The 24,314-nt window shown below is 44.4% G+C and overlaps 1 protein-coding gene across 1 annotated transcript in view; it reads right to left on the bottom strand.

Moving 5' to 3' along the window:
- TBL1XR1 (TBL1X/Y related 1) overlaps positions 1–21,022 on the bottom strand; it is a 195,536-nt gene extending 174,514 nt beyond the window's left edge. Inside the window, exon 1 of the mRNA XM_083177724.1 lies at positions 20,673–21,022. The gene's annotated coding sequence lies outside the window, so the exon portion shown is untranslated. The remainder of the gene's footprint in view (positions 1–20,672) is intronic.
- Positions 21,023–24,314: the final 3,292 nt, after the last annotated feature.

The following is a 24,314-nucleotide window of genomic DNA, read 5'->3' as shown; positions in this document are numbered from 1 at the left end:
GTTACTACTGAATCCAAAGATAGAGTAGGGAGCGTGATCTGTTGGAGATAGTTAACCAGTTCTTCTTCCCTATATGTTGCTCTTGAAGCATATAGATTTTTATAGTATGTAACAAACCCCTCAAGAATATCTGAAGATGTATTACATAAATCTCCTTCTGAATTATAAATCTGCTTAACCGTTGTGTTATTTCTATCATCCCTTGAAAGAAAGGCCAGATAACTTCCTCCCACATCATTTTGTGAATATAGATTGTGCCTAGAGAATAACAGCCTTCTCCTAGATTTCTCCAGGAGATAGTCTGTCCATCTCTTCCTAGCCTCACTCCACTTCTCTTGGTCTGCAGGGGATCTAGACATCAAAAATGTTGTTTCTAATTGGCGACACTCCTTCTCCATATTAAACTCCTCCCTTCTGCTTTCTCCCTTAATCCGGGCTACCCTCTTAATTAAAGTACCTCGGATTGATGCTTTAAAGGCATCGTGTTTTACCCCGGGATCGGGATAAGAGACGTTGTGTTCTTGAAATTTATCCCATTCAGATATTAATTCATCCCCTTCCCCCATTAGTGTCAACCAAAAGGGATTCAATTTCCAAAATCTCACTCCTTGAGGGACTAGACTTTCCAAAGTCAATACTAGTGGTGAATGATCGGAAATTCCCTTCCCCAGGTAATTAACCTCTATGATCTTAGGTATCAAATCGGGTGATACAAGGGCCATATCTATGCGGGAAAAGGCATTAAAAGATGTTGAATAGCAGGAATATTGGATGTCCTGTGGAAACCGAAATCTCCAAATGTCTATTAACCCTAATTCTGATATCATTCTTGCGAAAGGTGTTGGAGAAATTCCCTTAACATTAGCTTGCATATTGGGTCTCCATCTATCAATTACAGCATCCATAATATTATTATAATCTCCAAGACAGATCGTAGGTGTTGTAGGTGACAAGGCTATAAAGGCCATTGCTTTTCTCAAAATTTCATTATTATAGGGAGGGAGAATGTATATGGCAAGTATATGCACCAGAGTGGAATCAATAAACGCCCTCAAGAACACATATCTGCCATATTGATCTATTTGGCTACAATCTAGACTAAAGGGAACGGTCTTCTTAATCAGGACTGAAACCCCTCTTGAGTTCTGCGAGAATGTAGAGTGAAACTGCCATCCCACCCACGGCTTCTTTAGGGCTAATACTTTGCTTCCAGTTAGATGGGTCTCAGATAAGCATACGATATCTACTTTGTGCAGTTTGATTTGTGTGAGAACCAGAGCTCTCTTAATTTTGTTGTTTAGCCCTCTTACATTCCAACCCATCAGTTTAAGGCCCTTATATCTAGTCACCATCTATAGACCCTAATTTATACAGTTTAAGGATATAGAAAAAAAAAAAAAAAAAAAAATTAGAAAAAAAAAAAAAAAATCAAACCTATCATGAGGACACAATATTGACATTCTCGCATGTCTAAATTATAACACATGAAAATACCGTGGAAAGATAAGCAGTTATTATATCCCTTAATAGCATATACCTCTTTTTTTTTTTTTTTTTTTTTTTTTTGTGCCTTGTTTAAAAACCAGAACATACTTAACATCACGAAATTGCCCAGCACAAATCCGTCCCTTCCCTTTATGAAACTTAATAATAGGGGTCAAACGAATTAAAAAAAAAGGAATTGAACCCATCTGCGAGAAACGCATTTAACAATCCCGCATACTTAAATTGTAATGCATAAGACATCATAGAAAATATAAGCAACTGTTGTATCACGTAATAATATATGGGGCGTATTTGCCCATCGCATGTAAGCAAAAAAAGCAAAATATACAAAACATCACATGACAAACTAACAAACAACCATCCCTTCCCTCCCTGTATATCCATAATAGACTAAGATATACCTTTACCCAGACTAACGAAAGAAGAGGAGGAAAAAAAAAAAAAAAACCCTAGACAAGTTGGGGAATATCAGGAAAAGATCCCAAGCTAACCTGATAGCTATTTCTTAGTGGTAACTCGCAATGTTCTGATACTTTAAATCCATCTCAAGATTAATTTCTAATTAATTATACAAACCAAGGAATAATTGAAGGCTTACAGTTGTTTTACCCACATTTCAAAGGAAATAATGGTCTCATCTGCCCAGATATCTAAAAACTTCCATGTAACTTATTTTAGTTGAAAGGGGAAGACATCTATATTTTTATGTTTGTAAAAAAAAAAAAAAAAATCCCAAACTGCTAATGTATTAGAATAACCAATAATTAGCATTTTAGATTATCTCCTCCCATAGTACCGTGGTTTTGAAAGGTTGTCAATTTTATTAGAAATAAATATTGGACTGTTATATACAGAATCGGCGGCACTTGAATCAACAGAATCACAGGCAGCAGCATGATTAAATCTTTATCTTGCTGCTGCCTGTGATTCTGTTGATTCGAGCGCCACAGATACTGTATGTATATGACCACTGCTGCTTCCTTGGAAGAAGCAGTGATAGCGCTGTATGGTGATTTTATATATATATATATATATATATATATATATATATATATATATCAATTAAATTATTTCCTAATTAAAATGAAAAAAAAATCATATGTAGAGAATGTGGGAGAAAGTATTGAATGCATTCAAAGCTATTGTTAGGTTTCCTTAATGCATTATGAAGGGCAATTCCCATTTACTCTGCAACATTGTAACTGCTGAGGTGGACGCAATGCCAATATTTTCACCGTTGCCAAATGTTTTTTTTCTACTGCTGGTGTGTCAGTGCGCATGGGAAAACATAGCTTAGAAACGTCTGTAAGAGTGAGTATTTAGAGGTCTATGTACTAAGTTTTGGAGGAAGATAAAGTAGAAGGAGACAAAGTACCAGCCTAACTGTCATGTTATACCCACAGTTTGAGAAAAATGTCAGTTTTGGTATAGTCGGTTGGTGGGTAGTTTAACTCTGTCACAGTGTGATTTACCACAGACGCAATGGTACCGAAGATTTACAGCGGTACCCTGCCTGTGTGTGTGTATGGGGAAGGAATCCCCTGACAATGAGTAGGTACCATGGGGGGAGTGTGTGAAACTTTTTGGGCATGGGGGAGCAAAGTTTATAGTTACAACACTGCGCGTATAGTTGGAGTGCCTGGGCTATACCTGTATGAGGCTCAAACCTATTCAGCAGGACTCCAATTTATCTGGAATTATTGTGATACATTGTCATTTTTTTATTTTGGATGTGATCCTTTATTAAAACAGTGTTACACTATAGGGTGTGAATTTTCCTAAAGGAACAGAGGTGGAAGTGTTTAGTGGAAATTTAGAGATACATTTATGGAAGAATTTGCACAAAAATTACATTTTACAGAGAGACATATTCTTTATAATTTCTGAGTGCCCATATGAATTTCTCCCATTTGTTATCCTACTGCTGATTGCCGACATATTGGGGGTCATTCAGACATGTTCATCAGGCTGCAAATTCAATTATTGTACGGCCGCGCATGCGCACGATATGCAGTGCGCATGCGTGAGCCATCTGCCCAAAGGCAGTGAGCAAAGGTTAGCATTTGCTTGCAGGGTGATTGACATTCTGTGAGCATTCTGGGGGCCTGCCATCAGGCATTCCCCAGCCATTGGGAGGGAGGGCCGCTGATGACGGCCCTCCTCCTTCCCACGTCGAATGAGTCCTGACTCACTCTTCGCAACAAGCAGGGGGAATATCATTCGATGGTGAAGGATTTTCACGTTGTGTAGGAGCGCTGGGCATGCTTTTGGTGAGCAGTGACTTTCTGCTCGCTGGGCTCAGCGCATGTCGATTCTATCGCCATCTGTATGTAACCAAAATGCAAAGGATAAATGTATTTGGACTCAATGCAAAATGATTTCCTCAGATGCAGTTCATTTTACTTGATTTGCTCCCAACTCAGACTCTGGGGACAATTTGAATGGGAGTTCTATTTCAGGTGGGATGTTGCTATAGCTCTTTGTCTGAGCTGTGTTACATTTAAAAGAAGCTCCGATTACACTTTATAAATGGAGTCCCAGGGATTGCAAGGTGCTCTTGCACATCTAATCCAAGTAACATAGGGAACATATATACAATGAAGTACAAATGGGGGTGAACAGTGTGATAGGCTCCATTGAGAGTCCTCTCCGGGTCATCCCACATTGTTTTTGGGATCCACCAATGATAACTTTTTAAGGTCCTGTCCTTCTGCTTGAACCCTCCACAATGAAAATGTATACAAAAATAATTGATGTTGAGATCTTGGAAAAAGTAATACCATTCCTGAGATTATGTATTCCAGGAGCAATTATATTTCTGTAGTCTGCTCTACACAATGCTAAACTCCAGGGGCTTATAAATATTGCAGGGTGATGTATTGCTTTGGTCAGATTTGTAACAGTTTAGTTTATAGTCTACAAGTCTCCATTTCCACTGCTGTATATAGAGATGTAGCCATCAGCAAAAAGTTTGCAGTAGACAGCACTGAAACCAACGTATAAATAATTAAGCATAGGCAACGTATTTTCAATGCAAAGATTACTTACATTTAAAGTTACACAACATAGTACAACATATTTAAAATCATATTTACATTTTCAAGAACCTCCCGCTTTTGTATATGTACAGCCCTGCCATACCATTAACTTGCCACATTTAGCAACATTTGCACCATTCATGCGGGGTAATTCGGATCTAAACTCATAGTCGGATATGTACAGGAGCTATCAGAAACTGCCAGGCTATAGTAAAATCCTGCCTTGCGAATTAATGTGTACACCAGGAGGCTGATGAAAAATTAGAAGATGCTTTTAATCCAACATAGAAATGTCATAGAAATGTATCATTTCTGTCTATCAGTAACAGTTTCAGCTTTAATCTAAACTATCATCAGATATATAATATCAACCACTGGGAGTGGTATAGAATATATTATTTTCACTTCTGCCACATGCAGCCAGACCGCTTAACAGATTTATTTATTAACAGTTTCTTATATAGCGCACACATATTCCGCAGCGCTTTACAGAGTATAGTTGAACATTCACATCAGTCCCTGCCCCAGTGGAGCTTACAATCTATATTCCCTACCACATGCACACGCACACACAGACATTCTAGGGTTAATTTTGTTGGAAGCCAATTAACCTACCAGTATATTTTTGGATTGTGGGAGGAAACCGGAGTAAACCCATGCAAAGACGGGGAAAACATAAAAATTCCGCACAGTTAGCCATGGTGGGTATCGAACCCATGACCTCAGAGCTGTCAGGCAGTAATGCTAACCATTACACCATCCGTACTGCCCAGCATATGTCAGCAGATATCAATGTGTGTGGTATAGAATATCTTCAGGATTTAGGTAAACAGTAAATTGGTTGACACAAAATGGTCAGTATGCATTATCGATCAACAGATACAAAAGGTCAACAGGATTAACATTTTAACATGTTAATAGTCGACACACAAAAGGGATTCACACTTTTTTCAGGTTTTGGGGTAAAATTTTATATGTTTGTTAATAAGCAGAAACAGTGGCGCACACAGGGGGGGGGGGGGTCCCGAGTACTTAGAAACCCCACCTGCACCTATTCATTGGCATGCAGCACAAACCATTCAGAAGAGAGCGAGGAACAAACTCTCATCATATGTGGAGCTACTGTGGAGGCGCAGAAAAAATTATTAAAGTGCCCAATGCTGCGTTCCCATCCCCCCCCCCTCTCCACTCCCCCAGGTTTTGAGCTGTGCACTGCAGCAGGGGGCAGGCTGAAGAAGCTGCCAGAAGTTCTGTCTGATAGTGTGAGAGTCCAATGAGAGTGGCCGGGCTGCTTTTTTGAGAACTCCAATCCCTTCTTCTTCTACCAAGCAATAGTTTCTTCCTGTCTCTTTTTGTTAAAATCATTCTCTTTAATGTTACTGCTCATGTCGGAGTCTCCATACCTGACCTGCCTCCGTCTGTGCCAACCCTCTGAGTACCAGCAACCTGTGGCAAGGCACTTTGCCACTTTCTCCCACCCAGTCTGCTCGATCAGATATCGTATGATCGACCAGATACCAGAAAGTAGTGAAACGGAGTGAAAATAAAAAGCCTTAAGCTACTCAGTGCGACAATAGGTAGATCCACCGTTTGTGTACTATGACTCCTAAGGGATTCTGAACAATTTCATTTAAACATATTCTAGCATTTATGTCCCTTTTTGTCCTCTTGTTTTTTCTGATATAATTCCTATTTTTTTATAAATATACCATATAATATCATTCTAGCTATTTAAGCTCATAGTTATATACTTTTTGTTTCGTGTATAACATATCTATGAGGCGCACATATGAAGTGGAGATATACATCATACCATTATTTCAAAGTTCTATATTTTCCGCTAATGTGGTAATAGATTTTACCGCTATTATAGTTTGTATGTCAGCTTCTTTACAATATGATGTTGCCGTCTATAATCATTTTTTTGCCCTCTTCTGTATTATTAAACCACCGTGGTGTCATGGTGATAGTATGTGTTGTTATCATTGTGAAGGACGTGATGACATCATCAGGCGGCATCGGACTTGATGATGGCAGATGCACCAGCCGTGACCCGGAAGGGACATTTAGACCAGACCGCTATGGTGTTTCTAATCACTTGGTGGGGATATAACATGAGAGTTCTGTGTTTGTAATGTTAACCTGATGAAAATGCTAGCATTGAAATGTTGCTTGCATACCCAAAGTAACTTTCAAGCCAAGTCACACATGGAGATTTAGATCATGTACTGGTCAATGCATTTAAGCAATTACAATGTGGTCACAAACCATGGGGCACACCAAAACTTGGACTGGTGAGTGCAAATAGTGTATATTGTTTAGTAATAATTTTTTTGTGGTCACATTCTCTCATGCTAAACTTATTTTTTATAGCTTATTTTAACTATTTCCCTAGATGCTTTGCAACAGGTGTGTTGGTGGTTGCCTCACCTTTAAAAGCATAGTGAGCATTAGACCGGATAGCATGCCTGAAATCAAACATGAATGTGATAGCTATGTTTATGGTAATAATTTTGAGCAATAGTGTTAGGACCTGCAGAAAAGTGGGGGCCCGTGGAGGGGCGCTGCAAGATTATATGCATGGATCAATACATGAACTAAATCTGTTTATTATTGTTAGTTAATTTAGTGAGTGCAGAGCCCCTGCTTGAACAGGATAGTTAGTCCTGTAGAAGAAACATACAACACAACACAAAAAGCAGCGCTAAGACTAATTAAAAGAAAAATTAAAAGAAAAATTCAGTGATAGGATTAGCTTTACAACAATTTTTTTAAGAAATTCAATTAAAACTTCTATTCATAAAACCAAAACGGAAACACTGTGACCTAAAGAATCAAACACATATAGTTCAATAAGAGCACTTAACTCGCTCACTAGGTAGAGATACAGGACCTTATTTTCGTTCACACGCAGAACTGCAAATTTTGAAATGCTACATTTGGTTTTAATGCCACCCGCTGCTCATACAGCGCCCCCCCCCCAGCACAGCTGCGAATGGATGCTTTGCATAAACATCCATTCACACTCAGCATGTGCACATTATTTCTTTATTTATTTAACTATGTACACATACACACACACAGACATTCTAGGGTTAATTTTCTTGGGAGCCAATTAACCTACCAGTATGTTTTTGGATTGTGAGAGGAAACCGGAGTACCCGGAGGAAACCCACGCAAGTATGGGGAGAATATACAAAGTTTCCCATTGTGGGAGTCGAACCATGACCTTAGCGCTGTGAGGCAGTAATGCTAACCATTACACCATCCATATTGCCCCTACAGAAATGCGCATGCGCAGTAATAAAACATTGGTCCCCTGTGTCGACGCGCGGGAGGACAAATGAGCCAGGGCCGTCTTAACAATTGTGAGGGCCCCTGGGCAAAATACCCCCAGAGGCCCACCCCACCTACCTCCGAGTCCAACCTATGCTGCCTGGATCCGGACCCACTGCTGCACATAGTGGGGAGGATGGGGGGTGGAGGGTAGAGTGATCCGGGCATCGGCAGCTGGGAGCTTGTTTTGTAGTGCTATTTGGTGGCGGGACGGGAAGCGTTACTGAATTTGAAAAGACTGGCAGGACGCTGATTGGCTGAATTTTCTCAGCCAATCATCATCTGGCCAGTCTTTTCAAATTCCGCAGCTCTTCTCGCCCTGCCACCTGGCGAATAGTGCTAAAAGTTCCCAGGCCCAGCCTCTGCTGCCCGGACCCCACTGCCACCCACCCACCACCGCAGCCGCTCCCCGGGGCAGTGATGGCCATTGGCACAGGTTTCCTGCATTGCAACCAGGCCTGCATGATATGTACTGCTCTCCCTGAGGGCAGTGGGCCTGTGTGTTGATACACCTTCCCCTCCCTCCTCCCTGCCCTCATCAGTGTTTGCAGCCCCACCTGTGAGGAGGCTTTGTGGTACTCAGGGACCCACCTGTTGTGACCCGGAGCCCCGGCAGTGGACTGCTGAGTGCTGATTGGCCGTGCATCTTGCTTGCTTCCTGCACAGTTGGAAGGTGCAAAGAAGACGGGGCGGCATGGTGACTGCACTCCCCCAGGTGGGGTGGCGGTGCGGGAAGCGCTACTGAATTTGAAAAGACTGGCCGGACGCTGATTGGCTGAATTCTCTCAGCCAATCAGCGTCCGGCCAGTCTTTTCAAATTCAGCAGCTCTTCCCGCCCTGCCATCTGGCAAATAGTATTACAAGCTCCCAGGCCCAGCCTCTCCTGGCCGGACCCCAGAGATCTTCACCAAAGTATTGCAAACAGATGAATCTCCTTGTAACCATCCTTGAGCCACCTAGACCAGGCCAGCTTTATCCCATCCAAGGCAGGTGCTGGATAATACTAGAAGCATAATTAATATCTTCATAAGTCACCTTAAAATCCACTCACTAGCACTTCATTAATACCCCTTTTCCACTAGCCTAAATATCCTGGATTTTAGCACGGGAGTGCGCAAAACCTGGGATTTTAGGCAGGTGGAAAAACTCCCGGGGTTCAACCTGAGTCACTGTGTAGTGTAAATGGGTAACCGTGGTCGATGCGACCCGGGTCCCCTTCACTACACTGCAAAAGCCAGTGCTGGGAGATGTTTTCATCTCCCAGCGCCTCCCCGACCCCACCTCCCAATGACGTCACCCGCCCGGCATTATGCCGGGTGGGGACTCTAGTGTGAATGGGTTTGCAAGCCGGGTCGTACCCAGGCTGTTGCCAGGAAAAAAAATCCCGGGTGCGACCCGGCTTGCAGATGGAAAAAGGGAAGTCAATTCCCCACTCTGCCAATCACAACATTCTATCCAACCATGAACAAACCTGGGAAAGGGACCTAAGTGACAAATTGGGTCCACTTACTTGGGATACGTTTGGAGCCTGTAAAATAATTTATCAATGGGAGCCCTAATAGTACTATCACTAAAAACATGCAGTGTGGACACACTGGTTCTCTTAAAGGGCCTACACATAGGGCAATTTTATCAGATTGCTTAGACAATGCCCCTACATTGCTCAGCATGTAGGGGCCGTAGCAATGCACAGCCCTGTGCATTGCTATTGCCTGGCATTGCATTTAATATCCAGCATGCTGGATATTAGATCGTTCAGAGCCAGTGTTCTCATTGGAGAACACTGGACCTGACAGATCGCTCAGTGCTGACACATAGCTGTGTGCTGAGCAATCTTGATGAGCATTCTGAGTGATCTAGCATAGTTCAGAATGCTCAGCAAATCTTGCTATGTGTAAGCTCCTTTAGACTGTCACAATCAGTCTGCTTTCAATCACACCCGCTCCATCCTGGCTTGCACCTCCTCCCCCCCCCCCCCCCCACACACACACACACAAACTTTTCACCCATTATAACATCTCATCATCTCCCTTGAACCCTACCAATTCTTGAATTCTTGCCAAATCATGAAACACTCCTCTCCCACTTGTTCTTCCCTTTGTTTTTCTTGTCTCAAATTTTACCAGCAATATAAGTGTATATTCCTACTATATACCAGTTCTAGTATATTACTTACTGTTAATCTTCAAAGACCTAACACAGACTCTCCACTAGCCTCCAAACTTTCAAGCGTTCCCTGAAAACTCACCAGTTCAGGCATGCCTATCATATTTAAGTTCCCTATGCATAACCCTCTGAGGCACTTATTATATAGCTTCCCTTCTGGATTTGCAACTTGGTGGGACTGCTATGCTATTACTGGTGCCTGTCCTTTTGTTTCCATCCTTTGTCCCTGTAGATTGTAAACTTGCAGGGCCCTCAAAGTCTGTCTGTTGTTACCCAGTTGGTTTTATCACTGTACAATTGTACAGCGCAACTAAATCTGCTGCATTATATAAGACACTGTAAATAAATAAATAAATTGTGGGATTGGAGATGGACAATAGAATATGGTCGGTGTATTGTGCATTCCCTTGCCCATCTATCATGTACTAATTGGATAGAACTTAACCTTCTCTAAGGCAGTAATCCAGAAAATGTGACAAAGTTTTCTTAGTCAAGTGCAGTAAAACAGTTATACAACTCTATACCCACTAATCCTGCTAATCCTGGTGCATTAGGAGCCAGAATCCCTAGAAAACAAGCGTTTCCACTTAAGGATTTTGAATGGTAAAAAAGGTCACTTGTGAGAACTGTAAGCTGGACATGGTATTTATAGGCCGAGCTGCAGCTGTATTCAGGGGCCTTGCCCTTGTATGATGCAGACCAAATACAACCAGTATCACCTTCTTCACAAAGATAATGTTACAAATATTGTTATTACAGGTTTATAAAATGTATATTAAATTAACCGTAAGGACCTTATTGAGGCTGGAGCAAGCGGCCTTATTATTTTTTGCAATTAAAAAAATACATAATTTAGTGTCTAATCATGTATACATAAAACATAATTGTTTTTAAAATAGCAAAACAAACGTACAGTACATATATAGCCATGAGGCAATGCATGCCTGTACATGTTCTAAGTAGTAAATATTTTGGCTTACATCTGGTGGTTTCGAAATTGATAAAAACATTTAAAAAAAAACAATATATTATAATGGGGCCTACAAACATAGCAATTAAGGGGCATTTTTTCTAAGTGAGGTCACTAGATTAGAAAATGCCCCTACATCGCTATGTGTGTAGGGGCCATGCACGGCCCCACGTGTCGCTATCACCCGATGATTAGTATCCAGCATGCTGGATAGCAATCGGTGAGGGCCAGTGTTCTCACCGGAGAATTTTTGCTAACATTATCAATTTTATGGAAAAAAATCAGTGGGACTTTCTCTGGAACCATCCTCCTTAGTACTAAACATAGAAACATAGAATTTGACGGCAGATAAGAACCACTTGGCCCATCTAGTCTGCCCCTTTTTTTAAACATGTTACCTCAAACCATATTTGATCCTTATTTTTTGTAAGGATATCAATATGCTTATCCCAAGCATGTTTAAATTGTACTACTGTATTTGCGTCTACCACCTCTGATGGTAGGCTATTCCACTTATCTACTACTCTTTCTGTGAAAAAATTCTTCCTCACATTTCCCCTGAATCTTCCTCCCTCTAGTTTCAGTGCATGTCCTCGTGTTCTGTTGCTCCTATTCCTGTGAAGAATGTCTCCCACCTGTACCTTGTTAAAACCCTTGATATATTTGAAAGTTTCTATCATGTCCCCCCTTTCCCTTCTCTGCTCTAAAGTATACATATTAAGATCTTTTAGTCTTTCCTGGTATGTTTTGTGATGTAGGCCATGCACCATTTTAGTTGCTCTTCTTTGTACAGTCTCTAATGTATTTATATCCTTCTGGAGATATGGCCTCCAGAACTCAACACAATACTCTAGTTGAGGTCGTACCAATGACCTATACATTGGCATTATTACTTCTTTCGGTACTCTTTACCTAGAACGGCGCCGCCGATCAAAATCGTGGTCATCGCGGGTAAAAATCGCGGTGATCGCGGTAATCGCGGGCATCGCGGGTAAAATTGGATGGTCGCGATGCCCGCGATGACCGCGATCACCGCGATTTTCCCATAGGAAACAATGTTAAAAACCCTGATTGACCGCGATTTGACACTTAAATGCCTCAATGGACCCGATTTTGGCATATAAATCAATGTAAAATGGGCCACACAGCCCAAATAGGGCCAATGAACCGTTAAATGTCCCCCCAAATTTTTAACGCCACCCCACGATCCACGCCAACCCGAAGCGTGGCGAGCGCAGCGAGCCCGCGAGGGGCGGCGGTACGCGTCCTCCGACCTTTTCATGCCCTACTATCCACGTCGGCGTGGTGTGAGAATATAATAGTGTGGCGAGCGCAGCGAGCCACCGAGCCCGAAGCGTGGCGAGCGCAGCGAGCCCCGCGAGGGGACGCGGATACCTTCACAGGTAGACGCGTCCCCTCGCGGGCTTCACAGGTGTCCGGGTCGCCACGGACACCTGTGAAGCCCGCAAGGGGACGCGTCTACCTGTGAAGGTATCCGCTGCGCTCGCCACGCTTCGGGCTCGGTGGCTCGCTGCGCTCGCCACACTATTATATTCTCACACCACGCCGACGTGGATAGTAGGGCATGAAAAGGTCGGAGGACGCGTACCGCCGCCCCTCGCGGGCTCGCTGCGCTCGCCACGCTTCGGGTTGGCGTGGATCGTGGGGTGGCGTTAAAAATTTGGGGGGACATTTAAGGGTTAATGGGCTCTGTGGCCCATTTAACATTGATTCCTATGGCCAAATCGGGTTGATTGAGCCATTTAACACTAAAATCGGGTCCATCGCGACTTTTAACATTGTTCCCTATGGGAAATCGTGAGCATCGCGTCGCGGGCATCGCGGGTGCATTTATGTGCGGCCGCGACGCGACCGACACGATTTCCCTGTTTAACATTGGTTTCAATGGGAAATCGCGGGCATCGCGTCGGTCGCGTCGCGGCCATACATTAATGTACCCGCGATGCCCGCGACGGGCGCCGCACTAAGTAAAGAGTACCGAGCGTGGTTGCAGGACAGAAAACAGAGAGTTGTAGTAAACGGAGTACAGTCAAAGGAGGGAAAGGTTACAAGTGGAGTACCCCAGGGATCTGTACTTGGACTGGTGCTTTTTAATATCTTTATTGGTGATATTGCAAATAGAATTGAGGGTAAAATGTGCCTTTTTGCAGATGACACAAAGGTATGCAACAGGGTAGACACACCAGGAGGGGTAAAACAAATGATTGAGGATCTAGGTAGATTAGAGAAATGGTCAAGAGAATGGCAACTACAGTTTAATGCCAAAAAATGCAAAATCATGCACTTGGGTCTCAGAAATCCAAAGACTCAATATAGTATAAATGGCACTATAATAGAAACTACTGAGGAAGAGAGGGATCTAGGTGTCACTATTTCAGGGGACTTAAAAGCAGGTAGGCAATGTAACAATGCAATGAAGAAGGCAAGTCAGATGCTTGGTTGCATAGGGAGGGGTATCAGCAGTAGAAAGAAAGAAGGGTACTCTTTACTTAGTGCGGCGCCCGTCGCGGGCATCGCGGGTACATTAATGTATGGCCGCGACGCGACCGACGCGATGCCCGCGATTTCCCATTGAAACCAATGTTAAACAGGGAAATCGTGTCGGTCGCGTCGCGGCCGCACATAAATGCACCCGCGATGCCCGCGACGCGATGCTCACGATTTCCCATAGGGAACAATGTTAAAAGTCGCGATGGACCCGATTTTAGTGTTAAATGGCTCAATCAACCCGATTTGGCCATAGGAATCAATGTTAAATGGGCCACAGAGCCCATTAACCCTTAAATGTCCCCCCAAATTTTTAACGCCACCCCACGATCCACGCCAACCCGAAGCGTGGCGAGCGCAGCGAGCCCGCGAGGGGCGGCGGTACGCGTCCTCCGACCTTTTCATGCCCTACTATCCACGTCGGCGTGGTGTGAGAATATAATAGTGTGGCGAGCGCAGCGAGCCACCGAGCCCGAAGCGTGGCGAGCGCAGCGAGCCCCGCGAGGGGACGCGGATACCTTCACAGGTAGACGCGTCCCCTTGCGGGCTTCACAGGTGTCCGTGGCGACCCGGACACCTGTGAAGCCCGCGAGGGGACGCGTCTACCTGTGAAGGTATCCGCGTCCGCTCGCCACGCTTCGGGCTCGGTGGCTCGCTGCGCTCGCCACACTATTATATTCTCACACCACGCCGACGTGGATAGTAGGGCATGAAAAGGTCGGAGGACGCGTACCGCCGCCCCTCGCGGGCTCGCTGCGCTCGCCACGCTTCGGGTTGGCGTGGATCGTGGGGTGGCGTTAAAAATTTGGGGGGACATTTAACGGTTCATTGGCCCTATTTGGGCTGTGTGGCCCATTTTACATTGATTTATATGCCAAAATCGGGTCCATTGAGGCATTTAAGTGTCAAATCGCGGTCAATCAGGGTTTTTAACATTGTTTCCTATGGGAAAATCGCGGTGATCGCGGTCATCGCGACCATCCAATTTTACCCGCGATGCCCGCGATTACCGCGATTTTTACCCGCGATGACCACGATTTTGATCGGCGGCGCCGTTCTAGGTAAAGAGTACCCCACGCTCTTATCCATTCAACTATCTTAGAATCCAATCCCAAGCTTTCAAGTTTATTTAACAGTCTGCGATGTGGGACAGTGTCAAAAGCTTTACTAAAGTCTAGATAAGCTACATCTACAGCCCCACCTTGATCTATTACTTTAGTCACCCAGTCAAAAAAGTTAATAAGATTTTTTTGACATGATCTTCCCCCAGTAAACCCATGCTGTTTTGGATCCTGTAAATTGCTGGTTTTGAGATATTCTACAACTCTTTGTTTTAAGAGTGTTTCCATCAATTTCCCTACTACTGATGTAAGGCTCACTGGTCGATAGTTGCTTACCTCTTCCTTGCTTCCACTTTGTGCAGTGGGACTACATTCACTGGTTTCCAGTCCTCTGGGATTACTCCAGTAGCTAGTGACTGGTTGAATAATTCTGTTAATGGTTTTACCAGCTCCCCTTTAAGCTCTTTTAGTATCCTTGGATGTATCCCATCTGGCCCCAATGATTTATCCACTTTTCGGTTTTGAGAGTTCTGTGAGGACTTTCTCCTCTGTAAATGTACTTGTCTCTCCCTCAGTTTTCTGACTATACTTGCAACTTAACTGTGGCCCCTTCCCCTCTCTTTCAGCAAGTGAATACTGAGCAGAAATAATTATTAATATTATCTGCTATTACATTGTCCCCCTCAAGAAAACTTTCGCTCTCTGTCTTCAGTCTAATTATTCCACTTTTTGTTTTTCTCATTTCACTTATATACCTACAGATGGGTCTTGTCCCATCCTTGCTGGCGGGTCGCCATGGCGTCTGCGCTGGCGACCCGCCAGCAGCCACGCCAGCAAATGCACTGAGACGCGCGTGCGTCTCACGCGCACGCGCGTCTCAGTCTCCGTCGCCAGCGCGACGGAAACCCTGTCCGTCTCCGCCTCAGGGAGACGGACAGGGTTAGGGGGGGTTAGGGGGGGATGCCGGTAGGCGGCGGGGACCCCGGGTTACCGCCGGCAAGCCGGCGGAGACCCGGGGGAACGGATGGAAGCGCCGTCGGAAGGGGACGCGCGCGCCTCTCGTGCGCGCGCGTCCCCTTCTCACCAGCGTCATGGCGCTGGCGGGGGATGGCGGCTGGCGACGCCAGCGCCATCCCCTGCCAAGATGGGACAAGACCCATCTGTAAATGAATACTATGTATGAGAAAGTGTGTATGAACGTGTGTGTTAAGTCATACTTGCCCACCCTACTGGAAGGGCTGCGAGGTTCCTGAAATTCCTTGCGGGCAAGTATTCCACATTACCCCCAGACTTCACCATCCCCTTCCAATTATGCAATACACACTGAATCTCGTCATTGTATCCCTAATCCCCCCCCCCCCCAAACAAAAAATTGCCTTGGTTTAGGGGGCTGTAGAGTGTTAATACGAGCAGATGAGCGGCTTTCCGGCGATGATGGAGGAGCGAGCATCACCACTCATCGCCGGGCCATACACACTGGGCGGCTTTGAGCTGAAAGCAACTCAAACTTGGTGTTTTGAGCGGCTTTCAGCTCAAAATCGCCCAGTGTGTATGGGCTTTTAGTTCTCTTTTTTTCTTGCTTTTTTTCAGTGCTGAAAAACTCAGCAACCAAATTTGATACCATACCAGTAATCTAATATTGGGTGCAAGGTTTTTACATCACTAAACATCACACTAAATTGAATTCCCCCTAGATATGAGTTTCAATATAAACATGCTTGTTACTTCACAGGTATTGCATACATAAATGGAGTGGGCAACCTAAAGCTCAACGAGCATGATGGATAATCAATTTAGTAAAGGTCGAGAGACACGTTTCCTAATTACCATGAATTATTGATTGTTTCTTAAAATAAACACATTGTGTTGGCGGTGACAGCAGGGGATACAAAAGGACATTTGTCTTTGCAAAAAGCTTATAATACAATTGTAAAGCTGTCATTTTAAAATCCTCTATAACAGCTTTTGACATAAGATCTTTAGTATCATTGGAAACCAGCACTGACCATCATAGCAGGTCATAGCAGGTCATAAGCACCTCATAGGGTGATGTCACACAGGCTCTTTTCAGTATCTGATACTTTGCCTAATTTTACAGTGCTTTTATTGCAGCAGGTAAAGCACAACGTTTTTAATGGGGCATACACACAGGCCGATGTAAGCCCTATTTCTAAGCTATCTGACTAGATCACGTAGATCTAAAGCACAGATCCCAGCTATAGTGATGCACGGTCCTGCGCCTCGCCATCGCCTGTAGAGATAGACAGTGCATGCACTCTATCCTGCTTATATCGCAGGGTTTGGCCTATAGTAATAGGCAAAACACTGCTCAGCAGACATCACGGGTGCATTGCATGTGTGCAGCGATGTGTGCTGAGCGATCTGTACTTAGGCACCTCGCTCAGCATGGGGCTGCAGTCACCCCGGGATTTCAAGCCCAAAGAACAGGTCATGTGATGCATTGAGTGTGTTTTGAGTGCAAATCGTGAGGTGTTTTGGTACGATGTGCGGGCCCACATGTCGTAAGGTCAATCCTTAGTTCTTATGTGCTGCACGTAAAGCTGGCTATACATCAGAATGATGTCAGGCCCGAATGCATTTTGACGGCTCATGCGATGCATTGTGTGTGTTTTTGAGCACATCATGAGGCGTTTTGGTACTATTACGATCCAACGCGTGGTCCGTGAGATGGATTGTATGATTTTATGTGCTGCATCTAACATCTGAAGATGCTGCTTATGACAGTATGCTGGGAGTTGCAGATTTTAAAATAGATGTTATGTGAATTTAGACAAATATGGCGGGATGCACTAACAACTGTGGTACATCCTGGCACACATCGCATTAATATTAATCACATATGTACTAACAAATGCAATTAGTATAGCAAAGGACAGCTCTCCCCCTGATAAGAGTCAGGACTACAGGCTTCTATGGGTGACGCCAACTCTAGCTGGAGAAGTCCCAGCGGAGGGACTTTGGTGAATTTGAAAATGTGGTAAAACCCCTGAAAATGGGGGTTTTACGTCACTTTTTTCTTTAGTACATTCCTCCCATTAGATCTATCGTGTGTCAGAAAAGCTGCCTGGGAGTTCAAGGGAAATCATGAGATGATCTGAATTGGATGCTGGTCGTCCTCATCAATGTTCCCTCTAATTTTACAAAGGCTGTGTGCGGCAAAAGATTTTGGCTGTGCAACTTTTGAAGGAAATTTAAATTTTTGTGTGTCACTTTACTTCAAAATGATATTAAACATTTAAACATTCAAAACACAGCAGACAATGTAGTTAATGGGTGAAACACACATTAATTGAGTCCACAACTGCAAAAAGGGACCACTGCTGCTTTGTGCACTCTGTTGTAATGTCTGTGCGCATGCTCGTCGAGTTGTGTGCGCGCGCACGTGCGCACAGCTTAGAGGGAACACTGGTCCTCATGTATGGCCAGCTTAAGATCTGAAGGGATAGAGGGGCAGATTTATTAAGCTTGGAGAAGAGATAAACTGGAGATAAAGCGGAGAAAAGGTAAAAGGAGATAACGCATCAGCCAATCAGCTGTGTTTGAAAAAGACAGTTGGGAGTTGATTGGCTGGTGCTTTATCTCCTTTTATCTTTTCTCCGCTTTATCTCCAGTTTATCTCTTCTCCAAGCTTAATAAATCTGCCCCTCAGTACTGAATCCCGGCGGTCGGGATCCCGGCGTTCAGAATCCCGCCGCCGGAATCCCGACAGCCAAAATCCCTACAAGGGGGGGACGTGGATCGCCCCCCCCCCCCTTGCGGGCTCGCTGCGCTCGCCACACAGCGGGCCCGGTGCCTCGCTACGCTCGGCACACTAATTTAATCTCCCTCCAGGGGTGTCGTGGACACCCACGGAGGGAGAATGTGTTGGGATTTCGGTGGTCGGGATTCCGGCGTCGGGATTCTGAATGCCGGGATCCTGACCGCCGGGATTTTAACTGCATCCCATCAGAAGATGCTGCTAATGACCAGTATGCTGAGAAATTTATATAGTGCACACATATTTTGCAGCAAGCACGAGGAGAATATATAAACTTTGCACAGTTAGGGCCATGTGGGAATATAGTGAACAATATCACTCAGAAGCCTTTCTGAGCGATATTGGTTCCCAATATCCTCTAGTGCAGAGGTGGCCATTACGTAGATCGCAGACCTTCCACCGGTAGATCGCGATAATTTCCCTAGGTATTCACCTGCTGAAGCCTCTTCTGGCTTCAGCGGTCCCAGTAATGCATTGCACGGGTGACGTCACCGCGCACTTTAAGGGCTGAGAAGATTAAGCAGTGTGACGGGAAGCTGAGCATCAGATGCGGGAACAATGGCGGTAGTGGGCAGCATACAGCGGCGGCGGTGAGCAGCATACAGCGGGTTTTTTTTTGGGGGGGGGGGGGGCGGGGGGACAGGCAGCAGTCCTAAGGTGCACTTCAGTGAGTCAATGTGAATTTTGGCCCCTAAGGTGTGTCAATGGGAATTTTAGGCAGCACCGTGTGTCATAATGGGAATTTTGGCCCCTAACATGTCATAATGCAAATTTTAGCCAGTACGGTGTCATAATGTGAATTTTGGCCCGTGCCATGTCTCATAATGTGAATTTTGGGCCGTACTGTGTGTCATAATGTGATTTTTGGCCCCTAATGTGTGTCATAATGTGAATTTTGGCCCGTACCATGTGTCATGATGTGAATTTTGGCCCGTACCTTGTGTCATAATGTGATTTTTAGCCAGTTCTGTTTGTCATAAAGTGAATTTTTGGCTCGTACCGTGTAGTATAATGTAAATTTTGGCTCATACCAACCATGTGGCATAATGTGTAAGGGACGTTTTGCACTGGGAGGGCAATTTTTGGCCCAGGAAGAGACGCCGGTAGATCACCGGAACGTTAGTGTACAAAAGCAGATCCCGGGTTACAAAAGTCCGGCCACCCCTGCTCTAGTGTGTATGGGGCTTCAGTGCCACCAAAAAAAAAAAAAAAAAACCAACTGCCTTCTCCAAATAGAAATTTTTAAAATGTTCAATGAAACACTGCTCAATAAACACCTAATGAAATGCACTTGTTAAATGCACCACTATTAACCTCCAGCATTTAAATACACAGACAATAATAAATCACAATGTTACCATAACATCCAATCAGCCAGCACCACAGTTTCTGTATGCAATCATTATGTAACACTCAAGAGACACACTTGTAAAGTCAACATATAAATAACAACATAAACAAAGCAGCATTTAATGCCCACTGTCTGGGAAACTTTACCAGAACTACTCAATTAGAAAAAGCAGTTTTATGCCAGAGCATATGTAAACCTGAAAAGTTAGCTTTGCAAATTAATGGCAGCCACACAATAAATGCAAGATTCACTGAGCCAGTGAGCATATGGTAGATCCCCACCCCTACTACACTGTACACAGACTTGTTTCCACAGTGCAATAGTAATGTACAGTACACACACACATATATATATATATATATATATATATATATATATATATATATATATATATATATATATATATATATATATATATATATATATAGCTACACGGGCTAGAGATGGTGAGCACTGTACAATACTTTACACCTGTTATAGATATTATGTCCCTAGCACATCATTTCATATATAGGTTACAAAATAGACACAGACTGATCTGGTGAGTTCACCTCTCATCCAGGACTGTGCACTCAGGATAGGGTTAAGCAGCAGAGTGGGGGAAGGGCACCGTGTCGGGAGTAGCTGGGTGGGGGATGGGCTGTGGTCCCTCTCCAGCAATGATGCGGTTAAGCTCCCTCAGCACCACCCCTCCCCCCACCATGATAGTGAGCTCCTCAGTCTGGGATTCCCTCCAGCTTCCCCATCCCCCACCCCGCTGTGTCCATACACAATAGCACGTACACTGACAGCATTACATGTCAGCACACAGGGCACCTCACACTATGGGCTATGCCTTGTAGTGCCCATCCCCCACTCAGCAGCATCTGGGCATGCAGGGACCCCAACTCTTCCCCCTGTGGCTGCACCAACTCCACCCACCCACCTTAACCCGGCCATGCACAACAAGGGCACTTACCTGGATATTGTTGCAAAATATGCAGCTCCCTCCCCAAGCAGATAGACAGCTAGGAAGGCTGGTGATATGCAGTTATTGCCCTGGTGAGAGGAGGGGGTAAATCCAGGAGATAGATGATGGGGGGAGGGGGCAAGTTATTAGGCTGGAGAGGAATTGAGGCAGAATGTAAAAAGCTGTTACTAAGAGAAAGAGCCAAACGTTTCAGTGCAGCCAGCGGCGCTTAGACACTCAGCACTCAGGAGGTGACCGGCTGGGCGAAAGTGAGCCGGGCCGGCAGTCAGTGCACACAGCAACACAGCCCCAGCCAGCGGGATCCGGGGAGCCGCAGCAGCCGGGGTACAGCGCACACACAGCGGCGGGGTGTAGAGCCCGAGCACCTCACTCCCCCTGCCAGCATGCTGCTGCTGCTGCTGTTGTGACTCCTGCTATACACACTGCTGTCCTACACAGCCCATTGCTGCTCTCCGGGACATTCGTTTGTTTGCAAATAAGACAGATTTATAAGACAGCAATATCTAAACACAAGCCTATAATAATACAGAATGGGGGGACGGGGGGACTTGTTTGTCATTCATATCTATTTATGATAGTAAATACAGACTTATTTGTATTTCAGAGGAACCCTAACATGAATGCATTGTGGCCCTCATTCGAAATCGAACACAGTGCATGTGCGCTACCCTTCAATTGGTCGTGGGGGGGTTCGGACAACGCAGTAGTGTCCGCACCGGTTTTGCTGCAGCTATGTGGCATCACACGCAGCTGTTGCGAAGGGAAAGATCCAGCGTAACTGAGTAATGCATACAAAATATGTGTCTACCTTAAGGAGCCCATACACGCTCCAATCCCGGCGGTGCAATATGTGCTTTGAGGTGCGCACTCCCGCGGCATCTCATCGCACAGTACAAAAAGTATGTGCTGCACATACTTTTTGTACTTGCTTTTCTTCGCATCGCATTGCATGCACAAGGCATGCAATGCGATGTGATAGATGCTATTTTAGCCCAGAACGCACGCCGGGATCGGATCGTATATGGGCACCTTTAGGCCTGACAACCAATTTTATGTCGGCCTAAGCCATGTTGACCTTTAGTGGTCGACCTTCATACTACCTATTGGGTAACGCTATTCACCAGGTCCAAGCTCCAAAATGTATCAAATTCCAGAGCTTAATGCATATCTGGCACATGCTATGTGATATATCGTTATAGCGACAAATTTATATTTTGAGTACATTGGTTGGTGTATACGATTAATATATTATTTATTAACAGTTTCTTCTATAGTACAGCATATTCCGTTACACTTAACAATAGGAGGCAGTGATACAACAAACTGGGTATTTACAGACAGGGAAAGACATGAGGGCCCTGCTCGTAAGCTTACAATGTATGATACGTGATCCAGCAGTTTGCCTATGGGTCAGGAGGATGGAAAATGTGAAAAAGAAAGAGAGAGTATATGTGTGGTCAGGAGGATGGAAAATGTGAAAAAGAAAGAGAGAGTATATGTGTGGACTGTACAGTGGGGATGTGATTAGATAGGAATGGTATATGAAGGTTAAGTGGCTGGTTTTGGAATTTGATAAGCTTGCCCAAAGATGTACTTTTTCAGGAAATGCTTGTAGGTTTGGAGACTGAGGAGAGTCTTATTGTGCATGAGAGAGTCTTATTGTGCGTAGGGCTACAAAGAGCTGGTGCAGCCCTACAAAAGTCTTAAAATCAGGAACGGGAGCGAGTAATGAGTGTGGATGAGAGACATAGATCTTGTGAGGAGCGAAGAGGTCAAGTTGGAAGATACTTTGAGATAAGAGAAGATATGTATGTTGGTGTAGTTTGGTTTATGGCTTTGTGTGTAAGTAAAATAATTTTGTATTGAATATGGTAGAATACAGGTAACCAATGAAGTGACTGACAGAGTAGCTTTGCATAACGATGAACGTCTGGCTAGGAAGATTAGACTCACAGCTGCATTCATGATGGACTGTAGTGGTGAAAGTCTGTATCGGGGACGTCCAATAAGAAGACTATAATCATTGCGTGAGAGCATGAATTAGAGTTTTTGCAGTGCTTTGTGTAAGGTTTAGGTGCACGTGGCTTGATTTCAAGACATATTGAATGTGGGGAACAAAGGAAAGTTCACAGTCAAGGATAACACCTAGGCAGCAAGCTTGAGTGGTAGGAGTGGTTGTCATATTCTCAACAGCAATAGAGATATCAGGTTGGTTACTACTATTTAATGGTGGAAATATAATTAATTCTGTTTTAGAACTATTCAGTTTGAGGTGGTAAGATGACATCCAGGATGAAACAGCAGAAAGGCATTCGCACTGTCCATAAACTGTATATACTCGAGTATAAGTCGACCCGAATATAAGCCGAGGCACCTAATTTTACCACAAAATACTGGGAAAACTTGTTGACTCGAGTATAAGCCTAGGGTGGGAAATACAGCAGCTACTGGTAAATTTCCCTAGAATAGGTCCTGCAGCACAACCAATACCATTATATCTTGCAGATATATCAGTACATCTGACGGGGGGCCTCCATTTCCTGCAATGGCCGCAAAGCCCTTAATTTTCCATGGGGGCTGCAAAACACAGATTTAATTGTTAGCATTTTGCCCCCACATCTGATGCCATCTGGAGATTGCATTAGATGCTCTATTCTACAGGATAGTTTTGCAAACTTATTGGCAGAGGGTTCTTTCTTGGCCATAGCTGCTGCAAATTTTCAGCAGAACTCACATGTGTAGTAGACCTGATAGAGGAGTGAAGAGAGAACCGATGTGATTACTTCCCTCTGATAACATTGCAGGGACGGGCGTGTTTCTATACCCCTGTCCCAGTGGGTGTATCAGGGTACACATCAGGGTGAAAATGTCTTATTGCCTTTTTATATGCAACGCAGCTTTGCTCAGTTTCTTATTCTGTCACATTTGATGTGCAGAGGAACTAGCCCCATAAAGGATGGAAAGATGCAAATGCTATTATAATAATGATAAATATAATTACCAGGCATGCAACCTGTAATCTTACATAAGATCCATGTAAGGTCTGGGGGACCCAATTCTAGAGGGGAATTAAAGAGAAAAAAGTTGAAGTACACAACTATTTCACCATATAATTATTTATTTACAGTTTCTTATATAGCGCAGCATATTCAGTTGCGCTTTACAATTTGAAACAACAGTGATTAAACAAACTGGGTAGAAACAAACTGACATAGAGGTAGGTTGGCCCTGCCCTTTAGTACATTGACGTCCCATGGTCTGATTCATCAGTATGCAACGAATCAACTGTCCATGCATATTCCCGATCTTCAGGAATCTGTGCAGGCACAGGACCCGCCCTGTACATGTGCAGAATGGATGATGAGTGATTATGCGCAGTTCTCCTTCTGACTTTGCTTGATTGACAGGCAGAGGCATTTGGGGTTGGAGAATGCCCCCATGGAAATTAGGGCATTATTCCTGTTTTCATTGAGTGGCAAGGCTAGGGTCTGCTATTCAGGACACATTCTACCTGGTCTCACAAGGTGCCTTGCGGCAGCCAGCCTGAGTAAGCTGAAGCTTACTCAGCTGGCCATCTGTGGGAAACATTGCAACCATCGATCCCAATGTTGATCCCACAATGTTGGTCAC

Source organism: Crinia signifera, chromosome 3 (genome assembly GCF_055691185.1).
Source record: "Crinia signifera chromosome 3, ASM5569118v1, whole genome shotgun sequence".
Lineage (NCBI taxonomy): Eukaryota > Metazoa > Chordata > Amphibia > Anura > Myobatrachidae > Crinia > Crinia signifera.
Note: the sequence above shows the minus strand (reverse complement) of the source record. Positions and strands in the feature narration are given on the sequence as shown.